Genomic DNA, 15,666 nt, shown 5'->3' on the forward strand with positions numbered 1-15,666 from the left:
ATGGTTTCTCAATGAAGTTGGCACATTTGTGCCTAGATTTCACCCCAAATTAAGTCTCATACCAATTGAGTTACATTCAAGGTTATAGGCCAAAATATACACTGCCCTCACTTTGCCATTACACACCCAAACTTCAAACACACACTTACCTTTTGCAAAGGTTCACTTCCATACCCTATCAAACTGTTTGGCTTTATTACCAACAACATTTCCTACATTACATTAGCATTATTTTTGGGCAGATTCAATCACCATCAACACACCAATTATCATTCACAATCACAATTCCTAAGTACCATTACAAACACACTAAACATTACAAACTTTAACAAAGGATTCTCAAAAATACAAACTTACCTTTTATTTGTAATCTTGCTGCAAACCTTCACCAAACTTCTCAAAATTGGTATCAATATCTTCCTTGTGATGTGTAGACAAAGTTTAATGAAGGACACTTAAGAAAGAATGGAGTTGAAAATGGAGGATGGATCAAGCTTTGCCTAAAACGCCATGGAGGTTTTGTGTTCTTCAATCGGCATTCTTGAGAGAATATGAGGAAAATGGAATTTCAGATGGTGAGTGGACCATATCAGCCACATTTCAATATTAAATTAATCCTATAGTGGTCCACTAAGAAGAATTAAATCATATATTAAGTTAACTTTCCCATAATCCACATTTAACCCATGATTTCCACTATTTATTTTAGGTACCACCAAATTAATTTTTCATTTCATTTTCTAAGTGTAATACTAATTATTTTTAATGGAAATTTAGGTCAAAAGACACTTGGGATGTCAAATGACCATAATGCCCTTGTTCGGTGGCTTTTCCGATTTTTCTGCTGCCGTATTTTGTCTGCTTTTCGATTTCTCACTTTTCTTTGTACTAATTATTTAATTTTCTTTGATCTTTCTAATGATATTTATTCTTACGATAAAGTTCTATTTAAGTCCTAAAAATGTTTTCGGGGTTCCCATGAGTCAGCTAGTCAGCGTCCCAGTGACTTCAGTCTTGATCACCATCATTAGGTTTCTGGCTGCAAACTTGATCACATTTCTTTGCTATTATTTTTCCTTTGTTTTTCTTGTATTTTCTTTTCTTGTATTTCATTATTTTATGTCTCCTCCTCCATCTTGAAGTGTAGTTCTAGGCATCCTAGTTTGTCCGACAAAGACCAGTCACCTGAGCAGTGAGCAGCACTCACCAGAACTTAGGGGTGTTACATAGCCACTTTCCATGACATCAAAACTTCACTTTCTTCCTTTCTTTTTACTGTCTAAAGCTTGCTCTAGGTGTGAGGATGAGTTTTCTGAAGAAAAGCTAGGTTTTTTAGGTGCTTTTATGGGTTATCTAAAGCTTGGTGGAGCTTTAATGGTGGAGCATGGAAGGGAGCTGGTTCAGCCAGCTGAAGAAAGAAGATAAAGTCTGATTTTTTTTCTTTCATTTCTACCCATTCACTCATTTTAAGTGGTTTAAAGGCATGTGTTACAATGTGATTGGGTGGGAGTATAATAATGACATCATAATGATGTCAAAATTCCAAATTTCCTTCATTTTCTTTCCTTTTCTTTTCTACTCATTTTCAATTAAATTTTTATTTTCTTTTCTACTCATTTTTAATTAAATTTTTAGCAATATATATTCACATTTTATATCATAATAATTATTTAGTTAACTGGACAAGTCAGTCAAAAATCATCTTTGAAGACGAAATGACCAAAATGCCCTCCGTTTAGCTTATTGAGCCAAAATTGTCTATGCCAATTGAAAAAATTTTCTAAGCCTTTTATTTGCATTCTAATGCCATAGAAACCTCAATGACTCTTCTTTGGAATCCCAAAAATTATTTCATGAATTTTTCCTTGGGTTTATGGCTCCTAGCTGTGAAGACTGCAACTTCCCATTGGGTTACCCATCGCTAAGGCACCGGCTCATTTAACTTAGTTGTATTTCATTTCTAAAATTTTTCCTAAATTTTTCTTATTAATATTTGAGTTATTTATGATTCCTCACTCTAGTCTAAATATTTTTCCAGACGTTTTTATCTATCCGGACAACCGGTCAAGGCATGATAGAATGCACGAATTGTTATAGTGAGGGTGTTACAGTCTATCGGAAGTTTGAGTGCTAATTGTTTGCCTAGTTTTACAACCACAACAAATGCATGGATTGCTAACAAGTAATAAAGTGATGAGTAGAGTATCATTCCCACGAGGAGTTATAGGCGTAAGTGCTAAACTACACAACAATCTTAACTATTTAAACTACCAAAAATTATAAGAGGATAAATTCTAAACTAAAACGAATAACTGTTGAGAATTAAAGAAAGTGAATCTGGAAACTTAAAGAGAATTCTAATTATGTGAATAATTCTAGAATTTTAGATTTCACACCTTAACCTTGTTATGGCTTTAATCTTACTTTGTCAATGGATTGAGTGTTTGTTGCTTGATGGAAATTAATCCTAAAGTATCCTAGATCCTCTCTCAAGGTATCTAAGGTGTATTTCAATTAGAGCCAAACCTTACTTTTGTTAGTGATTAGTTATAATCAAAACCCTTTGTGATCTATGATTAATTTTGGAATTCCACAAAGGTTATTAGCATATTTCTAGGTCAGATTTCCTAGGTTCAAAATCCTAATTTTCTAATACTAATATTCACCTCTCAATTCATCAATTACTATCTTAGATCATGACTAGGTGGGTACCAACACATAACATGCAATAAGAACACAAGAGATTGAATCAAAGAACAAAACTCAATTCCATTAAATAAACTCAATACATATCCATAATAATAATTCAAGAATGCCACTTTCTAAATTTCAGAATTTTAGGAGTTACTCACTCATGGTGAGTTTAACAAATATAATGTAATAAAAGTAAAAGCACATAAAACTAATCTGAAGACTAAAACAAAATAACTGAGGGAGGATTCTGTAGCTGTAAATTTGTGGAACTTTGGCTGAGAAGTCTGTCCTTAGCACTGATGTTATCCTTCTTCAAAATGGCTAGGGTTCCTCAGGAAGGCTTCTCTCAAAACTCTTCCGTTTATGTGTGTATGTAGCTGTATCTCTTTTCTTCTCCTCTCTCTTTCTATTTTCTACTGGCTTTTATTTATATTAGGTGTCCTAGGGTTAAGTTGTAGAGTCCCAAGGGCATTAAAAGTCCAATTGGTATACCAAAATAGGAGTTTGAGTCGGATTTAGAAAGTTGCTGAAACGTAGTACACGGCTCATGTGTCACTACACAGACTGAAACGTGTAAGTTGCTAGAGCTAATGGCCTCTTTTCTTATGGGGGGCATAAATTACACAGGCCTTGAATGCTTACATGAGTCAACTTACACGACCCGTGTACTTGTGCATGCTCCATTTACTTCTTCAAGCCTTGGTGACAGAAGGTTACACGGGTCTCTGAAGGTTACACGGCCTGAGTTACATGGCCTGTGTACTATGGCTTTCCTACAACTTTTTTAAGTCTCACCAGGCAAGAGGTTACATGGGTCCAAGGCTGTGTTTACACGACCAGTATAAAGTGTATCAGCAACTTTCCTTGCTTCTTAAGTTCTTTCAAGCTTCCTTCTTTACTCCTATGCCTTGAATTTCCTTCATAACACCTAAAAATATGTAAAAAAAATATAGATTTTAGTGTGGATCAGTGAAATTTACAAAAACTAATCAAATTATCAAGTATATATGCAATTACCTATCTAAATGCCGTGAAATGTTGTAAAATTGTGCTTAAAAATATCTATATAATATAAGTGTATTATGTGACACCTTACAGTCTATAGTGTAGTTGAGCAAGATATGCCACACAATGTACCGGAACACCATAACTTATCTCATTGATATTTATCAGTTCTTAATTTATTTATTATAGTTATTAACTGAAATTTATGAAATTGATCTCATTTAGATCATTTATTAAAATTATAAATTAATTTGCGGCTCCAAAAATTTTATAGAAAATCCAGCAGAGTGACGGCTAAAAATGGAGAAAAAAGTTCTTGAAACACATGAAAAACACTTTCAATAATTTTCAATCATTCTCAAACTCCATTTGTATCATATCAATTTACAACAATTTCTTAACAATTCCAACATTTTTCATTCATTCATTTCACATCATCGCCATGCTCAAATCATAAATAAATTCTCATATATTATTTATAATCACAAGTTACACATACTTATATTAATAAAAACTTATATTACATTTGTTTCAAATATACACGATAAAATAAGAGTTTAATTACAAAACTTACAAAAATTACAAAATACAAAATGGGATCTAGTGTCCTACCAATGCACTGTAGCCTGTGAGGTGACACGGACACAATGTAGAACTATGAATGGCCTTACCCAATCTGTGGTCTACTAGGCCCTCTGTCCAAATCTTCAGTACCTACGCATTGCAAAAGCGACGCGCTAAGCATAAAACTTAATGATGCCAATAATACAAGAAAATATAATATGCAAATAAAAATAATAATTTCCTAGTTATTGTTAGTAGTATGCCCTAGAGCATATCATTTAGTATGTATCTTGTACATATTTTTATTAATAAAGGCATTTCCACTTTTAGTTTACGTAAGATATTAATGTGTAATAGAAAAGGTCCATTGATATTTTGTTAGAAATTCTATTCTTAAGTTGTCAAGAATATGAGTGATGATTTCTAGTACAAAGTATCATAAATAGGTTCACAATCGAGGACACTTCATAATAAGGACATGACTTATCCAGAAAGATTGTATTCATGTTTGTTCCCAAGTTATTTATATGAGATATAAATAAGATGGAATGGTGAATCTCATGCCATATGCAAACATGATAGGCACTTATACATGATAAGTAGGCCGAACCAGTGACGCTTATGACAAGCACATGTAGTTAACTCTTGTCAATGTTTTGTCATAAATTATATCAGTGCATATAATCTTTAGACTGAGATAGCATGATTATCTTGTATATAGGTAGTTTGAGTTTGAATCTGCTTTCATACTTATCTGTGTATGGGTATATGGGTATGTGTTGGCTCCTACTAGTTATATATGGAGGTAGGTGTTGATCAAGATGGAATCTGTTCCTCTAAGTAAATAGAGATAAAATCCTATGTTTATTTAATTGTTCTTGATGTTTCAAGTTCCGGGCCAGGACAGATAAGATTTATTCAGAAAAGAGTTTCTGATGAGAAAATCTTTTTAATCAAGAACTGGAATTAAAAGAGAACATAATATTCATAACAAATGGAGTTTGACATAAACCATGACTCCAGCTTGACTTGGGATTTTGTAATAGAGAGATTCCAATGCATGGTAACATATGATTATAGGTTCATTTAAGGTAAACCTTATTACTAATTGGGTGACTATGGCATGCTATGCTAGGTGTTAACCATGGTCTATGAGGTGCATAAAATGATTTAATGAAATCATTTATGGTAAGAAAGAGTTTTGATGATATTAAGAGTTGATATCATATCTCATTGCCAATTAGTGATGAGCCTAGTAAGTCACACACATACACAAGTTATCACCTAATTAAATATGATTTAATTAATTAATTAAAAAGTTTAATTGATTAATTAAATAGGTTTGGTTTGCAATTAGATTGCAAAGTCCCTAGCATGACTTGAAATCAAATCTAGATTATTGGATGTATAGTATAAGTTAAATTTATATTTAAAGTGTTTAAATATGAATTTAATTAATAAGAAATTAATTAATAGAGATTAATAAATTAATTTGTATTTGATATAAATTAATTAGAAGAAGAGAAATAATTATTTTGGGTAAAGAACTCACAATTAAGACACAGGGGCATTTTGGTTATTTCACAGTGTGACACGTGGCACCATGAGATGGTGATACATGGCATTACACATAAGCTTGCCAAATATCTTTTAATCATGTAAGATGATTAAAATTAAGATTAAATATAGGTTTGACACTTGGCACAATGTGATTGGGTCACTTAAACCTAGAGCTAATCAAAGGGTGAAATGTGGCAAGGGTTTAATGTGTTAACCTAGCTATATAAGTGTTGTTATGAGAAAAAATAAAACATAAGCAGCAGCCACTCTTTTGTGCCGCCACCTTGGTGTGCAATTCTCTCCTCTTCTCTTCTTCTCTCATCAATCCAAGAGATTAGAAAAACAATCTCTTGAATTAAGAACACTAGAAATTATTTCTAGTGTCCTGTTAACATCTCTAATCTTTTAAAAGGCAGAACTTGATTTTCTAATTAATAGAAAAAGCTTTAGAAGCTATTCAAGGGCTACCATAGGTGTTCTTGATGTGGGCAAACTAGAGGGACAACATTTGGTGTCTGAAGGCGAATCTCAAAGGCGCAAATACAACTGCGATTGCATCAAGAGATTTGCGTGTTTGTTCTTCATTTAATCTAGGATTCTAAAATTAATCTGATTAATTTTAAAACCTTAAATAGCAAATACAGATCCAAAACATATTAAAGAGTTTTAATATATTGTTTATCATTGAAATCAAATAGATAAAAATAAATCTTGCATGATGCATGTACGCTAGGTGAAAATTTTTGAATTCAATAGTATAAACTTGTGTTTTTCATTCTTTCGTTCCTTCAATTGGTATCAGAGCCACTAAATTTGCGATGTAGATTTTTGATTATATGATTTAATTGTGTGTTTTGATCATGAGATGATTTATCCATTACTGTTGCAATGGAGGTGTGGCGGCATGCTTGAAAAACACCATCAATAGTGCGCATGGTTTGGCTTCCATGTGTGGTTCAAGGTTTGGCTTTTAATTCTTCAATTGTTGTATGATCTAAGGCCTATTCTTTGACTAATTAAAGTGTTTAATTAGTAGTTTTAATCACACAATTAAATTATGATTCAAATAAGAATTTTAAAAATTATTTGAATGTGATTCAAATCTGAATTTTAAAAGTTGTTTGAATGTGATTCAAATCTGAATTTTTAAAGTTGTTTGAATCATATTTAAATCTGATTTTTTATAGTTGTTTGAATAATATTTAGATCTGATTTTTTAAAAAATGTTTGAATGTGATTCAAATCTGATTTTTTAAGAAATATTTGAATGTGATTCAAATCTGAATTTTTAAATTTGTTTGAATGAGATTCAAATTTGAATTTTTAAATTTATTTGAATCATATTCAAATCTGGATTTTTAAGTTGAATATGAGATATTCAATTTAACTTAAGTATGTATGTTTTATTTAATTGTTAAATAGTGATATACATGATGGATGATCATGGACTATAAAAGACTAATGTGATCAGTTTATTTCTTTTATGTTTCTTTGGGATTGTAAATTAATTAATTTATTTTAATTTATTTTGGGCATGTATTATTAAGTTTGTAATAATTTTTGGGTTGTAATTTCATTTATTTAAATTTTTGTAAATTTGCCTTGGTATGCCAAGGATTACTATGTAATATTGGATTACAAGAAGTTTAAGGAGGTCGAGCATTGGTGGGACCGGGGAGAATTCAACATCAAGTGTTGATTATGTATTCCTTCAGCAACTCTTGTAAAATGAATGAATGAAATGCACCTAGAATACTGATTCAATTCTTGGTGGCTCAGAATTGAATCCCTTAGAAAGTCCATGATCATACCATATTTACTGCTTATCCATGATTGCATGAGATGTATGGGAATGTATGCAATTATATGATATATGCATGCTAAATGGATAATGTGCAAAGTGAGACCTAAATAGTAATAATGATGACCATAAAATCTTCCAAACAAATGATTAAGTTGGAAATGCTATAATTAAAGTAATTATAACATAGGCCCTCCATTGGGGCAATTATTTTAAGAAATTTTAAATAGTTGCATAAGATGCAATTAATTTAAGAGATTTTCTTAAGAATAATTATTAAGCTTGAATGTTATAAATATGTAAATGGTTTGGTGTCAATATTTGATGTAACTGATGACTTTATAATTTTTTGCATAATTACTTGCTGAATGGGATCAACTTAACTAATGCAAGATAAGTCAATAATGGATGTACCTGAGATTTTGAGCATTAGGGGCTAAGTAAAGGATTGAACCTCACATGAGATGTGATGGGCAAGGAGTTGCTCACTTATAGTTTATTATAATTCCAATAATGGATGTACCTGAGGATGATCAATAGAATTATAAGAATTCAATCACCCACTAGAAATCCATCCAACTAGGATTTCCGTTTTCTACTTTGGAAGTGTAGGATTCTCTAAGTTAATAGGAGGACCAATTTGATTAAAAGGCCATAATCATTTTGCTTAATTACATGATACATTTACTAATTAATCTGGTTATTTTCTGCAGTTAATTTTCTGATAAAAATGAGCACAGAACAACCACCACCATCTAATATCCTTGCAAGCATACTTGATCGCAATAGGTTGACAGGACCTAATCTCTCTGATTGGCTAAGAAATTTGAAACTTGTCCTGAACCTTGAACATATAGGATATGTTCTAGATTCAAATGTTCCTGGTCCCTTACCTCCAGAGGCCACTCAAGAGGAACATGAAACTTTGGACAAGTGGAAGGAGCATGATATGAGAGCTAAGTGTTACATGCTTGCTTCCATGAGTAATGAGTTATAGAAGCAGCATGAGAACATGCAGAGTGCGAGTGAGATCCTCCTTCACCTACAAGAGTTGTATGGTGAGCACAACAGGAAAGCTAGGTATGAGATATCTAGGCAGCTGTTCCGCATGAGGATGTCTAAGGGATAGAATGTTGGGGATCATGTCCATAAGATGATTCGACTGATTGAGCAGTTGGAACATCTTGACTTCAACATGGATTTCCAACTAAAGACGGACTTGATCCTTCAGTCCCTTCACGAGTCTTTGGGAATTTTGTGACAAATTTTCATATGACTAAGCAGAATGCACCTTAGCGGTTTACTCAACATGCTGGTTATTGCCTAAAAGAATATGTCGGGCAATAAAGGAAAAAGGTAGCTTTGATTGCATCTTCTTCTCTTTGGAAAGTCCAACAAGAAGAAGGGCAATAAGAAAAAGAAACCTCGATTCTGGTCCTTCTAAGAAAGCGACTAAAAAGAAAGGGAAGACTAAAGGCGATGGAGGCAAAGGAAAGTGTTTCCACTACCGGAAGGATGGGCACTAGAAAGGCGCACAGAGTATCTTGCTTCTCTGAAAGACAAGAAGGATAAACCTTGGAAGGTATGTCCATATCTTGTTATTTAGATTCTAATGATACTCATAGTTCATCTATAACTTGGGCTTTAGATACTGGTACCAGTTCTCACATTTCTAATGATATGCAGGAACTAGCTAATAGTAGCAGCTTGCGTTCTCAAGATGTTAAGAGTCGGATTGGCAATGGCTCAAGCTTGAAGCTTTAGCCATAGGATCTAAATCTTTTACATGTTTGGACATGTTTTGTGTTTGGATAATATTTTATATGTACTGATGCTTTTAAGAACATCATTTCTATATCGATTTGACTAGAAATGGCTATGAATTTGATTCATAGATGATGTTTACAATATTTATTTTGGAAATAAATATGTTGGTTCGGGTTATATGAATGATGGTCTTTATTATTTGCATAATAATGACAAACACAAAATGAATGCAAGTGATCTAAATGAATGCAATGCCATGGTGAAAACCAACTCAAGTTCAAAATTTATTTGGCACTTAAGGTTATGTCATGTTGCAGAAGATAGGATTGCAAAATTGGAGAAATTGGGGATTTTATCCTCATTGGGCTCTGAGCCTACTCCAACTTATGAATCTTGCCTTCAGGGCAAAATGACTAGATCACCCTTTATTGGACAAGGGCTAAGAGCTGAAAATATTTTGGAGCTAATATATAGTGATGTATGTGGTCCATTTAAAGAAATGGCTAGAGGGGGCTTTCATTATTTTATTACCTTTACTGATGATAAATCAAGGTTTGTTATTTGTATTTGATGAAATACAAACATGAATCCTTTGAAAAGTTCAAAGAATTTAAATCTGAAGTAGAAAATCAAACAGGAAAGAGTATTAAAGCTCTTCGATTAGATCGTGGAGGTGAATATTTGAGTACTAAATTTGATGAATACTTGAGAGAGCACGGCATTGTTTCCCGGTGACTCCTTTAGGAGCATACGGCTAAATGGTGTCTCACGAAGGAGAAATCGTACCCTATTGGATATGATGCGTAGTATGATGATCTATACTGATATGCCAATCTCCTTTTAGGGATTTGCATTAGAATCAGCTTTGTATATTCTGAATAGGATTCCATCAAAATCAGTTTCTTCCACACCTTATGAGATATGGCATGAAAGAAAACCAAGTCTTAAGCATGTTAAGATTTGGGGTTGTCCTTATATCAAAATCTTTGAACAACGATAAATTGGAGACGGATCGAGAAAAGGGTCGATTTGTTGGATATCCAAAAGATAGTTTTGGATATTATTTTTATTTGCCTACTTCACAAAAGGTTGAGATAAGTAGAGATGCCACATTTCTTGAACAACAGTTTATTCAAGAAGGACGCAAAGGAAGGCAGATAGAGTTGGAATTGGAGAATTCTGACCAATCAACAGATCATATGGATATAGATCCATCTAGTCATCTTACACCCATTAATGAAACATCTACAGCTGTTCCTCATAGAACAACCAGGGTATCTCACCCACCAGTGAGATATGGTTTCCTTCATGAAGAAGAACAAGAGTTGTCTACTCATAAAGAATTAGATCACGGAGATGATCCACTTACCTATGAAGAAGCTATATCAGATATAGACTCTTCAAAATGGATTGATGCTATGAAATCAAAGATTGATTCCATGTATAAGAATCAAGTTTGGGATCTTCTTGACCCACCTGAAGGTATTGTACCTATAGGGAATAAATGGGTTTTCAAGAAGAAAATTGGTTCTGATGGAAAGGTAGAGACCTATAAGGCAAGGCTAGTAGCGAAAGGGTTTCGCCAAAGGCAAGGAATCGACTAAGAGGAGACTTTCTCGCTTGTTGCCATGCTTAAATCAATTAAGATTCTATTAGCAATAGCTGCATACTATGATTATGAGATTTGGCATATGGATGTCAAAACTTTTCTCAATGGATACATTGAAGAAAACATTTTCATGGAACAACCTAGGGGTTTTAAATTCCAAGATGGTTCCTAAGTATGCAAGCTAAAGCGATCCATTTGTGGGTTGAAGCAAGCTTCGAGGAGTTGGAACATCCGTTTTGATAAAGCCATTAAATCCTTTGGTTTTATCAATAATAAGGATGAGCCATATGTATATAAGAAGGTTAGTGATAGTGCTATCACTTTCCTTATTTTATATGTGGATGACATACTGTTAATGGGTAATGACACAGGTATGTTGACAACTATAAAGGCTTAGTTGTCAAATACATTCTCCATAAAAGACTTAGGGGAGGCAACCTATATTCTTGGGATTTGCATCTATAGAGATAGAGCGAAAAGAATAATTGGTTTATCCCAAAGTGCATGAAAACAGGAGTTAAAGAGGTTTAACATGCTTGATTCCAAGAGAGGATTGTTACCAGTGAGACATGGTATCCATCTTTCTAAAGAGATGTCTCCAAAGACACCTGAAGAAAGAGATAAAATGGCCAGGATTCCATAGGCTTCGGCTATTGGAAGTTTAATGTATACAATGTTGTGTACTTGGCCGGATATTGCATATCTTTATTAGTTTGACTAGTAGGTATCTATCCAATCTAGGTTTGGAACACTGGATAGCTGTCAAGAATATCCTTAAGTACTTGAGAAGAACTAAGGATTTATTCTTGATTTATGGAGGTGGAGAGTTGCAATTGGATGGTTATACTGATTTTGATTTCCAATCAGATATCGATGATAAAAAGTGTACCTCTGGATAGGTGTTCATTTTTAATGGATGTGCGGGTTGGAAGAGTTCCAAGCGAGCACGCATTGCAGATTCCACTCTGAGGTGAGTATATTCTTGCATCGAGATCTTGCAAAGGAAACTGTTTGGATAAAGAAGTTCGTGGCAGAACTTGCAGTAGTTCCTTCCATTGAGTCAACAGTTCCACTACACTGTGACAACAATGGAGTAATCATACAGGCTAAGGAACTAAGGTCTCACCAAAAATCCAAACACATAGAAAGGCGCTACCACATTATTAGAGAAATAGTTAGGCGAGGCGATGTAGCCATGCAGAAAATAGCATCAGCTGAAAATCCAGCTGACCCATTCACTAAGCCTATGTCACAGACTTCCTAGGCCGACATCTTGAGAAGATGGGTCTAAGATATTATAATGAATGGCTCTAGTGCTAGTGGGAGATTGTTAGTAGTATGCCCTAGAGCATATCATTTAGTATGTATCTTGTACATATTTTTATTAATAAAAGGCATTTCCACTTTTCCATTTACATAAGATATTTATGTGTAATAGAAAAGGTCCATTGATATTTTGTTAGAAATTCTATTCTTAAGTTGTTAAGAATATGAGTGATAGTATTTCTAGTACAAAGTATCATAAATAGGTTCACAATCGAGGATACTTCATAATAAGGACATGACTTATCGGAAAAATTGTATTCATGTTTGTTCCCAAGTTATTTATATGAGATATAAATAAGATGGAATGGTGAATCTCATGTCATATGCAAACATGATAGGCACTTATACATGATAAGTAGGCCAAACCAGTGACGCTTATGACAAGCACATAGAGTTTACTCTTGTCAATGTTTTGTCATAAATCATATCAGTGCATATAATCTTTAGACCTGAGATAGCACAGTTATCTTGTATATAGGTAGTTTGAGTTTGATACTGCTTTCATATTTATACTGTGTATGGGTATATGGGCATGTGTTGGCTCCTACTAGTTATATATGGAGGTAGGTGTTGATCAAGATGGAATCTGTTCCTCTAAGTAAATAGAGATAAAATCCTATGTTCATTTAATTATTCTTGATGTTTCAAGTTCCTGGTCAGGACAGATAAGATTTATTCAGAAAAGAGTTTCTAATGAGAAAATCTTTTTAATCAAGAACTGGAATTAAAAAAGAACATAATATTCATAGCAAATGGAGTTTGACATAAACCATGACTCCAGCTTGACTTGGGATTTTGTAATAGAGAGATTCCAATGCATGGTAACATATGATTATAGGTTCATTTAAGGTAAACCTTATTACTAATTGGGTGACAATGCCATGCTATGCTAGGTGTTAACCATGGTCTATGAGGTGCATTAAATGATTTAGTGAAATCATTTATAATAAGAAAGAGTTTTGATGATATTAAGAGTTGATATCATATCTCATTGCCAATTAGTGATGAGCCTAGTAAGTCACACATATACACAAGTTATCAACTAATTAAATATGATTTAATTAATTAATTAAGAGTTTAATTGATTAATTAAATAGGTTTGGTTTGCAATTGGATTGCAAAGTCCCTAGCATGACTTGAAACCAAATCTAGATTATTGGACGTACAGTATAAGTTAAATTTATATTTAAAGTGTTTAAATATGAATTTAATTAATGAGAAATTAATTAATAGAGACTAATCAATTAATTTGTATTTCATATAAATTAATTAGAAGAAGAGAAATACTTATTTTGGGTTAAGAACTTACAATTAAGACACAGGGGCATTTTGGTCATTTCACAGTGTGACATGTGGCACCATGAGATGGTGATACATGGCATTACACATAAGCCTTCCAAATGTCTTTTAATCATGTAAGATGATTAAAATTAAGATTAAATATAGGTTTGACACTTGGCACAATGTGATTAGGTCACTTAAACCTAGAGCTAATCAAAGGGTGACATGTGGCAAGGGTTTAATGTGTTAACCTAGCTATATAAGTGTTGTTATGAGAAAAAATAAAACATAAGCAGCAGTCACTCCTTTGTGCCACCACCTTGGTGTGCAATTCTCTCCTCTTCTCTTCTTCTCTCATCAATCTAAGAGATTAGAAAAATAATCTCTTGAATTAAGAACACCAGAAATTATTTCTAGTGTCCTGTTAACATCTCTAATCCTTTAAAAGACAGAACTTGATTTTCTAATTAATAAAAAAAGCTTTAGAAGCTGTTCAAGGACTGCCATAGGTGTTCTTGGTGTGGACAAACTAGAGGGACAACATTTGGTGTCCTGAAGACGAATCTCAAAAGCGCAAATACACTGCAGTGCATCAAGAGGTTTGTGTGTTTGTTCTTCATTTAATCTATGATTCTAAAATTAATCTGTCACACCCTACCCGTCTGTAAGGCATAACATGGTCCCGTAGTATACCTAATGAATTACCAACTCCGTCTACTGTAACATCCTCCCGGTAGCAATTCCGTATATTCTACTGTTCCGGTGACCAGTGTCGGTCCGGACAGCTAGACCTTTTGGAAAAATATTTAAACTAAAGTCAGGAATCATAATTAACTCAAATATTAATAAGAAACACTTAGTAAAAATTTTAGAAATAAAATACAACCAAGTTAAGCAGGGGTGCCTAGCGAGGTAACCAGAGGAAAGTTGCGGTTCGCAGCGAGGAGCCCTAGACCCGGGGTAAAAATTATAAAATAATTTTTGGGACTCCAGAGAAGGTTCATTGAGGTTCCTATGGCATTAGAATGCCAAGAAAATATTTAGAAAAATTTTTCAATCGGTACAGACAATTTTGACCCGTTAAGCCAAACGGAGGGCATTTTGGTCATTTCGCCTTCAGAGGTGATATTTGGCCGACTTGTCTAGTTAAGTAAATAATTATTATGATCTTAAATATGAATAAATATTGCTAAAAATTAAATTGAAATGTGGTAGAAAAAAAAAGAAAAGAAAAATCAAAAATTAAGCAAATAATGACATCACATGATGTCACTCACTTACTCCCACCCAATCACCACTTGACAAAACTAATAAAAGAGATAAAATGAACTTAAAATGAGATAAAAAAAGCAAAAGAACCAGCAGTTTCCTTCTTCATACGGGCTGGAATAAGAGAGAAAGAGAGAGAAAAGGAAAAGAAAGAAAGAAAGAAAGGAAGAAGGAGAAGGAGAAGTAGCAGAAATAGGGGTTCAGCAGGGCAGCATATTTCTTTTCCGTCCAGGTGAGTTTGGCTCAACATCTAAGGCTGATTTTTGGATATGTTTAAGCTATGTATGTGTGTAAGTTATGGTAAAAATTTGGTGATTGTTCAACGGTTGGATTTGGAGAAACATATTGTTGAACACAGGCTGTCTGTAGGTTGAATTCTGAATTTTGGCTACTGAAATTTGAGAAAAATAAATAGTTAGGATGCTTATAAAATTATGAAATTTGGTACGAATGATATTTGGGATGTTGAGGCTGTTGTGTTAAAATTTGGTGAATTTTAGACTTGTAGTTTATGAGATATAAATTGTTTTGCATGAGCTGTCTGAGTAAGACTGATTTCTGCAAAAATTCAGATTGTGAAGGGTTGGATGAATGTTTTGATATCTCATGATATAGAGACGATTTGATGCTGAAATTTTTACTGATATTGTATAGGGATGTCTTGAATATATGGTATAAATTTGGGATTTATCTAACGGTTAGATCATTATATATAAATTTGAATGCACAAGCTGCCAGATTGGGTATTAATGGGTTAATGGATTTAAGATTTATGATGGGAGTTTAGTCA

The sequence above is a fragment of the Hevea brasiliensis genome, chromosome 11 (genome assembly GCF_030052815.1).
Source record: "Hevea brasiliensis isolate MT/VB/25A 57/8 chromosome 11, ASM3005281v1, whole genome shotgun sequence".
Classification (NCBI taxonomy): Eukaryota; Viridiplantae; Streptophyta; class Magnoliopsida; order Malpighiales; family Euphorbiaceae; genus Hevea; species Hevea brasiliensis.